The sequence below is a fragment of the Saccopteryx leptura genome, chromosome 1 (genome assembly GCF_036850995.1).
Source record: "Saccopteryx leptura isolate mSacLep1 chromosome 1, mSacLep1_pri_phased_curated, whole genome shotgun sequence".
Taxonomy (NCBI): domain Eukaryota; kingdom Metazoa; phylum Chordata; class Mammalia; order Chiroptera; family Emballonuridae; genus Saccopteryx; species Saccopteryx leptura.
This window is the reverse complement of record NC_089503.1, coordinates 237,581,303-237,591,672: the sequence shown is the minus strand read 5'-3', so window position 1 is coordinate 237,591,672 and position 10,370 is coordinate 237,581,303. Positions and strand designations below refer to the sequence as shown.

General features: G+C 35.8%; 1 pseudogene; it reads right to left on the bottom strand.

Moving 5' to 3' along the window:
- Positions 1-7,314: 7,314 nt before the first annotated feature.
- LOC136388231 (mitotic spindle assembly checkpoint protein MAD2A pseudogene) lies at positions 7,315-7,915 on the bottom strand (annotated as a pseudogene).
- Between the last annotated feature and the right edge of the window lie 2,455 nt (positions 7,916-10,370).

Below are 10,370 nucleotides of genomic sequence, written 5' to 3'. Positions count from 1 at the left end.
AATTGCTTAAACCTGAAATAATTTTCATTAGCAATTCTGTACTTGATAAAAATTATTTTCTAAGAAAAATTAACTTGTCTGAAATATTGTTTCAAATGGGAAGAGGATGAAGGTCATGTAGGAGACACAGGTAAGCATATGTTTAACTTTATAAGAAAATGTCAAATTTTCAAAGTGGCTGTACCATTTTTGCATTTATATCAGAAACAGCAGAGTATCATTTATTCAGTATTCTTACCAGCATTTGCTATTATTAGTAATTTTTTATTTTTGCCATTCTGGGGATGTTTAGTAGTATCTCATTGTGATTTTCATTTTCATCTCTCTGATAAATGATAATGTTAAACATTTTTTATGTATTTTTTAGTAATTTACATATCTTCTCTGGTGAGCTGTCAGTTTAAATTTATTGTCTTTTTGTTTTACTATGAGTTGTAAAAAATATATTCTGGATACAAGTTCTTTATCAGACATGTATTGTGCAAATATTTCCTCCTAATCTGGGGCTTGAATTTTTATTTCTTTATAGTGCCTTTTAAAGAGAAGATATTTTTTGTATTGATTATATCCATTTTATTAAGTTATTATTTGTTTTATTTTATTTTTGTATTTCTTTGTGTCCTCTAAAAAATCTTTATCTAATCTTAACTTAGACCATAAAAATTTTCTCTATGGTTTCTTTTGAAAGTTTCATAGATTTATCTTTTATGTTTGGGTCAATGATTCGTTTTGAGTATATTTTTATATGTGGTGTAAAGCAAAGGTTGAAGTTCAATTATATATATAAATTTCTATTTGTTCCGGCACTATTTGTTGAAAAGACCCATCACTCCCCATTGAATTACCTCAAGCTTATTGTATTCCTATCCTTCACTAATACCACACTGTAGCTTTGTGGTAATTCTTGGAGTCAGGTAATGCAAGTCATGCAGTTTTGTTATGCTTTTAAAATTTGTTTTGTCTATTTAGTTTCTTTGCGTGTCCATATATATTGTATTTTTGAGTTAGCTTATCGACTTCTATACAAAAGCCTTTTGGAATTTTGATTGATATCATAATGAATTCATTGATTAATTTACATAGAATTGACTTTTTTACAATATTAAATTTTCTAATTTGTGAATATATTTCTTCATTTATTTAATTTCTTTCAACAATTGTTTAAAATGATCAATGTACGGAATTTGCACTTATTTAGTTAAATGTATTCCTGAATATTTTATCTTTGATGCTGTATGTGATTTCTAATTGAAATTTCCAATTGTTAGATGTTAATATATATAATAGGAACACAATAGATTTTTGTATGTTAACCTTATATATTGTGACTTTGCTAAAGTTACTTGTTGCTAGTAGTGTTATTTTAGATTCCTTAGGATTTTCTACCTTGACAATCATGTCACCTGGAAGTAAAGATTCAATTATTTCTTCCTTTCCAATTTATATGTATTGTACTGGCTCAGTACCTCAATACTATATTAATTAGAAGTTCTGAGATTAGACATAATTTCCTTGATACCAAAATTTATGGGGAAAGCATTTGCTCTTTTACCATTAAATATAATATTGGATGTAGAATTTTTGTTGATGTCCTTTAACAAGTTGGGGAAATTTCCTTTTATTTATATTTTCTCGAAATTTCTATCATGCACTGACTTTAAATTTTGTCAAATGGATTTTCATCATTTACTAAAAGGTTAAATTATTTTGTTCTCTATGAATATAACATTTAAGTTATTGATTTTTAAATATTGACACATACTTCACATTTCTGAGATGAACCCTATTTGTTATATTTTTTAATATATTTCTTGAACTGGCTTGCTGAAATGTTATATCGAATTTTGCATATATGTTAATAAAATTTTTTCTCTTTATTGAAAGGTCTTTATCTGGTTTTAATATTAATATAATGATGAATCTTTAATTTTGGGGAGAGCTTGTGTATAATTATTATCATTTATTTCTTTAATGTTTAGTAAATTCACTAGAGAAGCAATCTCCTTCTTTTCCTTCTCATAGTATGTATTTTAGTGAGCTTTGGTAGTTTGTCTTTCATGAAAACCATATGTCATTTTAATTACTTATTTACTTGTTTGTCTTCTTTATTAGTTTTTTTATAGACTCTTTGAGGGAAGGGACCCTGCCTTTTTATTTTTAAGATTCCAGATCTTAGTATAGTGTCAGGCACATGGTAAATATTCAACAAATATTTTTTAAATAAATGAAGAGGTGGATGAATTTGGGGAAACCATAAAGGTTTTCATAGGAGAAAACCAGAGGTACATCAAGAGGGATTAAGATGAAAGAGAAATAAGCCCACAAAGAAAGAACAACACAAGCATAGTCAGGAGGAGACAAGGGCAGGGCCTGATCGGGAAATGGTAGAGCGTGCATCTTAGAGTATTGAAGTAGATTAAGATAAACCAGAAGTAAGCCCAGGGTTTACTGAATTTAGGAGTTTGAATATTGGTCTGTGTACATTGAAAAGCCATTGCAGGTTTTTGAGAAGGGGAGTTCTAAGAACTGTTCTGTGTTTAAAAGGATGTTTCTGGCGGTGCAATGTGGGACTGATTAGAGAGGATAGAGACAAGAGGCAATGAAAGCAGTTAGCAGGCTGCTGCAATATACAACGTTAGCGAGTAATAATGGGGACTCAAATTAGCCATGCTCTGGGCATAAGGAAAAAGAATTTTACCTTTTGAAAGTATTAAAATTCTTAACATTGTTTTTTTCTTTTTTCTTTTTTTTTTTTTACCTGAAGGGGTGGTAAATGAAGAGATGAAAGATAATCCTGAGTTTGGGTTGATGGTAATCCATTAACTAGGATGCAATTACAAGTGAAAGGGCAGGTTTGCTGCTGAGGGGAGCTTAACAACAATCAAATAAAGGGTTCTGGGACTCAGGAAAATTGATGATTTTGGAGCCACATCAATAGTCGTAAAAGTCAAAGCCACTGAAATAAATGAGAACAGTAGATGGGAAGAAGCCCTGGAAATGGGGGCAGTCCTCCATCCTTGCAGAGGAAAAATAGAAAGCTAATGGAGTTCTGGCCAAGGAAGGCGGAGAGCCAGGAAAGCACAAAGATGTGATTGTCTTTCAAGAAAGAGTTTCAAGAAAGTGCTGGTGATTGGGAGGTGGTATAGTAGAGTGACGGAGTCTAGAGACAGGAATCAAACATTTCCTGTTGAATCTCTACCTTAACATTTGTAGGCTGCATGACTTTGAGCAAGTTTATTTGTCGAGTGAAGGCAATCTTATAACCTATCTCCTAAGGCTGTTGCACAGAACAAATGAGAAATAGCATCCTTAAAGTGCTTCTCACTTTGTGTGGCATATACTAAACAAATAATATTTTCTACTGCTATCAACAGTAGTAAAAGATGTTTCAGTTTCTGAGAATGAGGGAAAAGTGGATGTAAGTTTTATTTCTTTGGAAGGCAAGGCAAAGATTACAAACTTGTAGGAATTACTCTTTTGTAGTGTGTGTGTGTATGTGTGTGTGTGTGTGTATGTCTGCATGCACACAGGAATAAAATGGTTAATTCTAAATAGGTCTGATAATTTATATAAAAAGATATTTCAAGGAAAATATCAAGAAGGTTATTATATCTTCTAGAGAGATTTATGAAGAGTTGCCTCAAAGAAATGAATTAAAGGCAGATAAATAGAATTTGGTTTCATTTCTTTGCTGAAAATTAGTGTTATTTTATTACAGTATGTTATACTTGTTTTTATTCATTTAAAACAGATAAATAATTTAGATTTTGGTTATGTTTTGAACTTTGGCCACGTGCTTATAAAACAAGCCATTATACAAAAAAAGTCTAGATGTCTGAATTTTAATGTTCAAATAGAATCTGAAGAATGATCACTTAGCATTTTGATTTATTATTTGATAGTCTATTCAAATTAACATTTAAAATTTTTTATGGAGTTTGGAAAAGTGATCGTGAAATATCAGATACAATATCAAAAGTTTGAATGTGGTTTCAAAAAATGCGTTTTAAATGTCACTGACTGTCAGGAAAGCTGTTTTGGTCAGAATATAGTGGTAGCAAGCATAATTTGGTCTGGCTATATAGTAACAAGCATAATTCGGTCAGGCTATAGTAACAGCCCACACACAATTTACACACATGTGTTATCGGTGTAGATTCCCTTTGAGAATGAATGCCTATATAGCATCCTTAACCAGTAGAAAGCTTTCAGCTTTCCCATCTATTCTGTGATTTCTGTAAAGGAAACAAAACTGCTTACTTATCTTTCTTTTTGTTGGAATGCACATATACTTCAGCAGAACTAAATGATTGACGTTGCTCCAAGATACCAATGTCCTGCCTCCAGAACTGAAATTCCTAGTTCCTTCTTCTGGATAAAAAAAGATCTAAACAAGACCTGGTTTTACCTTTCTTCTTTGTAACCTACCAAGACACAATAGCAGAACCTCTCTTTGATTACTGATGCAGGTCCACTATGGTCATCGAATATTATACAATAAACTGTTTACATAGCAGCCCTTTTTACAGGTTTTAAATCTTCCTGAGCTGCCAGTTTCTGAAGCTGAGTCTGCCAGCTGGCAGACAGAGAGGTGCTTGTGTTCTAGTTGATTGAGGTAATTAACAGCCCAAACTGTCAGAAGGTGACAGCAGGCAAAAAGTTCTTGCCCTGAGGTCACAGCTGGACTCCAACAACTTGCTCCTGATTTACCAGTAAAACTAATAATGTAAGTAATATTGGTATAAATTATAAAATCAAGGGTCAGGCTGAAATTCTGGTTTGTACCACACATTCGCTGGCAGCAAATTAGAGATAATGTCCTGCAGTTACTCTGCCCTCTTAAACAACCCCTGCAAAAATCAGCACGTGCCTATTTTGGTAACGATATGTGTGTGGATCTTGGTACACTTACCGAAGCAAAGTGGTGTCTTTCCCTTAGATTTCTTTCCATAAATGTACCTTCAGAGAACTGCCAGCAGTTTCTTCTAACTGTAGAGAACACAGGACTAAAGACATAATAGCAGCTTATTTTTATGGAATGTTAACTGTGTACCAGAGATTGGTTTAAGAGCTTTATAAGCACAATTCGTTTTAATCCTTATAACCATACTAATGTGACAGTTCTGTTACCCTCATTATTTTATATAGAGAGAAAGCAAGAACCATAGACAAGAAGTAACTTCTTAGAATCACACAGCTAGGAGGTGGTAGAGCCAGGATGTGAGCCCACATTGTCCGGCTCCAGGGCTGAGTTCTTGATGGCTTCATGTATTTCCAGCTTATAAATGGCCTTGAAGAATCTGGAGGATCAGCAAATAGTTTGCAACAAAAGAGTGATGCATTCACTCTTCCCTCTACAAGGAGAGGAATGTATTAAGGAGGCATCAATGTATGTGTGGAGATCAGTTAGGAGCTTAATGGGACCCGGATGGTAAATAATAGTTCTGGAATTGACCTAATTAGTTTTTTTTTCTTAATGTCTTTCAGTAGATCTTTTTTCTTTTTTTTTTAGATTTTATTTATTCACTTTTTCGAGAGAGGAGACAGAGAGCGAGAAAGGGGAGAGGAGCAGAAAGCATCAACTCCCATATGTGCCTTGAGCAGGCTAGCCCGGGGTTTCAAACCAGCAACCTCAGCGTTCCAGGCCGATGCTTTTTCCCACTGTGCCACCACAGGTCAGGCCGACCTAAGTAGTTTTAATAGGGATACACAGAGATGAAATATTAAGTAGGTTGGACTTACTCTCCCTCCCCCACACCCCGGATGTAAAAAGAAAAAAAAAAGATAGCTGACTAGATAATAGTACAGTAATTACGTACTGAATAAGTCAGTTGTTGATAATTATAGAAAAAGCCAGAACATAATTTTTGTATCTTGATAAAATGTATGGTCTATATGATCATTTGGGCAGTAGTTGAAAGCCAATGTGGCTTAATTATAACATGATAACATTTAGTACATATCTCTATTAGGTAATAAAGTTTACTTTGGCCTGGGATGTGTTACCCAACAGTGTTATTTAATAATGGGATCTATGGGCAATAAGCAAACATAGATGTCCACTAAAATTCTACAACCTTCTGTACTTTCATAGCTCTAATCTTCTAAGGCTTTTAAAGTGTATAATCCCTAATAATACCTTTCCCTAGAGGGTATCTGTGTTGGTGATTATTTCTGAAGAATTAGAATTATCTACTATTTGGTTAACTTATTTTTTGACAAACGTTTATCATAATATCAGCTCTTACAAATAAGCTAAAGAGGCAGTCCTCTATTTAAAAAACTAGGCGTTTTAGTCACTATTTACTTGGCAAACATGGTATTTGTTTAGAACATAACTTTCTTGTGAACATTTGTATCTTTGTGACTCAGTCTAAACCAGCAATTTTATGTTTTTTTAAACACGCATTTGACTTTATCATTGTCATTTAAAGCTTGATTTTATAAAACACAAAAAGAAATTTTTAAGAGTTCAATGTCACCAGAATTTAAATAGTAGAAATACTGATAGCTTTGTAAGTATAAATTATATACATTAAAATAAAATAATTTATTTTTTCAATGCAGAAACTATTCAAATGAAATAAATGGCAAAAGGACCTTTTAACGATATTATTATTGTGGATTATAAGTTATTAGAGGGCCTAAACAAAGAGTCTGAATATTGAGACTTCTTTTTGCTGTGTTTTATATTTACCTGTGTTCTGAGTCAAGCTCCTTGACCAAATGGTCTGATTTAGGAAGGCATTTAGCTTTATAGCAAAGATTTTTCCATCAACAGTTACCACCTTCAGAGCAATTGACATTACAGTGCTTATGCAATCTGCTGGTTCTCTTTTGAACAGTGTGCAAAGAGTTACGTCAACCCTATGGAAAGTCAAACAGGTACCAAAAAATAAAACAATTATGCACAGTTCAGTAAAATATAGTGTTAACTTTTCCCTATCTAAAAATCAACCAATGAAATAAAGCAGTGGTCCCCAACCCCTGGGCCACGGACCAGTACCGGTCCATGGGCCATTTGGTACCGGTCCACAGAGAAAGAATAAATAACTTACATTATTTCTGTTTTATTTATATTTAAGTCTGAATGATGTTTTATTTTTAAAAAATGACCAGATTCCCTCTGTTACATCCGTCTAAGACTCACTCTTGACGCTTGTCTCGGTCACGTGATACATTTATCTGTCCCACCCTAAAGGCCGGTCCATGAAAATATTTTCTGACATTAAACCGGTCCATGGCCCAAAAAAGGTTGGGAACCACTGAAGTAAAGCATGAACTATAGTTCCCTTGTTTTCAGGAAACACACATTCAAAAATTACATGATTGTTCCTGTCTCATCACCATGCTACCTACTTTGTGGATTGTCGTAGTGAAGGAACACAGACGGGCTTGTTCAGAATTGGTAATGAACTGTGGTCCCAACCCTTCCCACATTTCAGGTACAACCAAATCTTTGTGTGTATAGACCAGCAGATCAAATGAACAAGAAACTTCCAACAGTGGCAGAAATGTCACTGTCACTGTGATCTGTCCACTGAGCCAATTTTATCTTGGATGTACTGGGGGGACTGACATCTTTGGTAGTCATGTCACGCTCAATATCAAATTGCCATCTTTCAAGAACCTCACCACTTTTAGTGTTCAAGCTGAGTACCACCAGTTTCTGAACTGAACATGTGTATAACCAATCTGGTAGTTGTTCTACCACATTATGTAGATACTTCATGAGCTCAGGATCAGCAGTTATAAGCAAGGTGAGTCCATATTTATGTACTCAAGTAAAGGTTTCAGACGGATAAATGCCACACTGATATAAAATGCTGTTGATGCCATATGAGAGGAGCTCAGCCACAATTGTGGCACTCCTGCACAGGGTGCTGCCCTGCTTCTGGAAGAGCTGCTGCCCCATGGCCAGGCCCACAGCCATGGCACGTGCCCATCACACACGGTGACCATGCGTAATGACTGCAGGGCTCTGCAGAAACCCCTCACCACTGCTTTCAAAAGTAGAACCCTGGGGCCTGATTGGGTAGCTCAGTTGGTAAGAGCGTTGTTCCGACATGCCGAGGTTGCGGGTTTGATCCCCAGATATGGATCATGGCAGGTGAAAACAAGTAAATATAAACATAAATTAAGCAAGTTATATATTATGTTAGAAGATAAAAAAAAATTAATGGAAAGAAAGAAAACTTATAGCAGAGTAAGAGGGATTGAGAAGGCCATTCAGAAACCAATCAAGTTTGCAGTTTTAAATAGATTGGTAATGGCAAACCTTGCTTCATTAAAAAGATGAAATTTGAGCAGTTACATGAAAGGGTGATTAGCCAATAGAACAGGTGAGGAAGAGCTTTCTGTAAAGAAGAAATGACGGAGGACTTGAGACGTGACAGTGCCTTACTTGTTTTGGAAACAGCAAAGAGGCCAGTGGATGGAGTTCAGTGAAAATGGTAGATGAAGTCAGAGAGGCAAGGAGGGGACAATCAAGTAGGACATTACAAGTTACAGTAAGGTCTTTGATTATTTAAATGTGCAGCCACTGGGAAGTATGAGGTGAGAAGTAACATTATCTGATTTAACTATTAAAAGGGTCATTCTAGCTGCACTGTCGAGGATAGATTGTAGGGGGTCAAGGTAGACTCAGAGAGACCTAATAGGGAATTATTGTAGTAATCCAGGCAAGATATGATAATGGTTCATATTATCTTGTAACAGTGCAGATGGAGGGTAATGGTTGATTTATGGATAAATCTTGAAGATAGAATCAGTAGAATTTCCGACAGATTGAATACGACGAGGTCTAAGGGGAAAAAGGGAATGAAAGATGGCTCCAAGGATTTGAAGTTGACCAAATAAAAGATTGACAACATTATCAAGTAAAATGAAAATGCTGTAATGAAATGAGGTTTTGCTGGTGGAGAGGGGATCTTAGGGACAGATCAGGGTTTCATTATTATTAGAACTATTAGACATCTAGATGTCAAGCAGGTATTTGAACATACAAATCTGGGATAGATGTCTAAGATGGAGATACCCAGTGAAAATTTTTGCTTCCTGAAATAGCAAACTTTCTTATTTCAGACTAATACTCTTACCAATAATAACTATAAAATTGGGGGAAATATTTTTAAAAATAATGGTTTGAAGGGCCCTGGCCCGTTGGCTCAGTGGTAGAGCGTTGGCCTGGTGTGCAGGATTCCCGGGTTTGATTCCCGGCCAGGGCACACAGGAGAAGTGCCCATCTGCTTCTCCACCCCTCCCCCTCTCCTTCCTCTCTGTCTCTCTCTTCCCCTCCCGCAGCCAAGGCTCCATTGGAGCAAAGTTGGCCCGGGCACTGAGGATGACTCTGTGGCCTCTGCCTCAGGTGATAGAATGGCTCTGGTTGCAACAGAGCAACGCCCCAGATGGGCAGAGCATCACCCCCTGGTGGCATGTGCCGGGTGGATCCCGGTTGGGTGCATGTGGGAGTCTGTCTGACTGCCTCCCCATTTCCAACTTCAGAAAAATACAAAAATAATAATAATAATAATAATGGTTTGAAGGTATTGGAAAACTACTAAAGCTACAAAAATTTGAGAGAATTTCTTCAGACATAATGATGCAGAAGGAAGCATGTCAATGCATTAAGGGGGGGAAAAAGCAGAATTAAGCATAAATATCAGAATATATCTAAATGATTTGGGGGGGAGATGGTGAGACAGACAAACAAACAGGAAGGGAGTGAGATGAGAAGCATCAACTTGTAGTTGTGGCACCTTAGTTGCTCATTGATTGTTTTTTCATATGTGCCTTGACCAGGGGGCTTTAGCCAAGCCAGTGGCCCCTTGTTCAATCCAGTGACCTTGGACTCAAGCTAGTGACCTTGAGCTCAAGCCAGTGACCTTGGGCTTCAAGCCAGTGACCATGAGGTCATGTCTATGACCTCATCCACAAGCTGGTGACCCCACACTCAAGCTGGGTGAGCCTGCACTCAAGCTGGTGACCTTGGGGTTTTGAACCTTAGTCTTCAGCATTCCAGGTTGATGCTCTATCCACTACACCACCACCTGGTCAGGCTAAATGAAAATTAATTGTTCAAATTGTCTTGTGAATTTGAGGTATATGTAATATATATCATAATAATTACAGAAGAAAATAGTTAATGGGAATTACACTATTCTTAGGTCCTTGTAATATTTGCAAAGTGATGAAGTTATTAATTTATATTTAATTTTAATAAGTCAAGGAGGCATGCTGTAATTTCTGGATTAATCATTTAAATTAGTAATGTATCACTGAGAAGAAACTGAGAAACAAGATAAAATAAAATATTTGATTGATCATATAGAAAGTAAGATGTAAATGAAATAAATGTAAAAGGTGGGATG